The following is a 2,407-nucleotide window of genomic DNA, read 5'->3' as shown; positions in this document are numbered from 1 at the left end:
AAGAGCTATATGTGCTGTGCCCGCCACGGGTATTAAAACCAACGTTTAGCGTTATAAGCCACTAGGAGGCACGCGTGTCAAGGTGGTCGAATTTTTTCAGAAAATTCTTCACGATTTTTTAGAAAGAATTCAACCTCTTCCAGACTACAAATGCGCCTTTGTGTGACACACGGATTCAATCTCTTCCACGCTACAAATGCACCCTTGTGTGACACACGGATTCAATCTCTTTCACGCTACAAATGCACCCTTGTGTGACGCATGGATTCAGCCTGTTCCAGACTACAAATGCGTCCTTCTGTGACACACGGATTCAACCTGTTCCAGACTACAAATGCGCCCTTGTGTGACGCACGGATTCAACCTCTTCCAGACTACAAATGCACCCTTGTGTGACGCACGGATTCAATATCTTCCAGACTACAAATGCGCCCGTGTGTGACACACGGATTCAACCTCTTCCAGACTACAAATGCGCCCTTGTGTGACACACGGATTCAACCTCTTCCAGACTGCAAATGCGCCCTTGTGTGACACACGGATTCAACCTCTTCCAGACTACCAATGCGCCCTTGTGTGACACACGGATTCAACCTCTTCCAGACTACAAATGCGCCCATGTGTGACGCGCGGATTCAACCTCTTCCAGACTGCAAATGCGCCCTTGTGTGACGCACGGATTCAATCTCTTCCAGACTACAAATGCACCCTTGTGTGACACACGGATTCAACCTCTTCTAGACTACAAATGCGTCCATGTGTGACGCTATCTGCGCTAGCCGTCCCTAATTTAGCAGTGTAAGACTAGAGGGAAGGCAGCTAGTCATCACCACCCACCGCCAACTCTTGGGCTACTCTTTTACCAACGAATAGTGGGATTGACCGTCGCATTATAACGCCCCCACGGCTGGAAGGTCGAGCATGCTTGGTGAAACGAGGATTCGAACCCTCGCTCCGAAGATTGCGAGTCGAGCACCCTAACCACCTAGCAAATTAACAAAATTAACAAAGCGGGCATGTTGTTAGTTAAACTAAAAATGCCAGAGATCGTCCAGTCATACCTTTTACTCTGTTATAACCAGAATTCATGACAAATGAGGATAATCTTCTAGTATAGAGGTACATTAGAAAACTTAATATTTTTTGTTCCTCAGCAGATTCTTCAACGTTACTAACCTACATACCAGACCTATGTTCACTTACTAATCGTTTCTTTTATTCCCGAAACAAACTTGCTGACCTCTTTGCTTGTATTCGACCTATGACATAGGTTGTTTTCGAACCGAGTTAGCATGTTGACTAACATACGTAAATAATCGTGCACGATTTCAATGACGTTAATAATGAGGAGGTTAACAAGATTATACTTTACAAAATATAAGAAATACTATAGTATTCCAGTAAAGGATATTTAATATTCTTCATTCTGGTTTAAACATTATCTGTTTACATCTTAAATCCACGAGAAAATTTCATCAAGAAATCGTTGCTAAGTTACCTAGTTCCCTCAAATAAACCTATACTTCACAGTACAGCTTCTAAATATGTGTGTGTGTCTGGATGACAAGAGTCTAATGCGTGTGTCCGGATGACAAGTCTAATGCGTGTGTCCGGATGACAAGGAGAACGTTGGCAGTGTTGTAAATGATACATGTCAAGGCGACTTGATATCAGCCAATCCTAAACTGTGATAAACACTCAACGCTTCTAAGTGTTATAAACACTCAATACTTCTAAGTGTTATAAACACTCAATACTTCTAAGTGTTATAAACACCCAATACTTCTAACTGTGATAAACACCCAATACTTCTAACTGTGATAAACACCCAATACTTCTAACTGTGATAAACACCCAATACTTCTGACTGTGATAAACACTCAATACTTATAACTGTTATAAATACTCAATACTTATAACTGTTATAAATACTCAATACTTATAACTGTGATAAACACTCAATACTTATAACTGTGATAAACACTCAATACTTATAACTGTGATAAACACCCAATACTTCTGACTGTGATAAACACTCAATACTTATAACTGTTATAAATACTCAATACTTATAACTGTGATAAACACCCAATACTTCTAACTGTGATAAACACCCAATACTTCTAACTGTGATAAACACCCAATACTTCTAACTGTGATAAACACCCAATACTTCTAACTGTTATAAACACTCAATACTTCTAACTGTTATAAACACTCAATACTTCTAACTGTGATAAACACTCAATACTTCTAACTGTGATAAACACCCAATACTTCTAACTGTTATAAACACTCAATACTTCTAACTGTTATAAACACTACAATACTTCAAACTGTGATAAACACTCAATACTTCTAACTGTGATAAACACCCAATACTTCTAACTGTGATAAACACTCAATA

Source organism: Limulus polyphemus, unplaced genomic scaffold (genome assembly GCF_000517525.1).
Source record: "Limulus polyphemus unplaced genomic scaffold, Limulus_polyphemus-2.1.2 Scaffold14801, whole genome shotgun sequence".
Lineage (NCBI taxonomy): Eukaryota > Metazoa > Arthropoda > Merostomata > Xiphosura > Limulidae > Limulus > Limulus polyphemus.
This window is presented reverse-complemented; position numbering follows the sequence as displayed.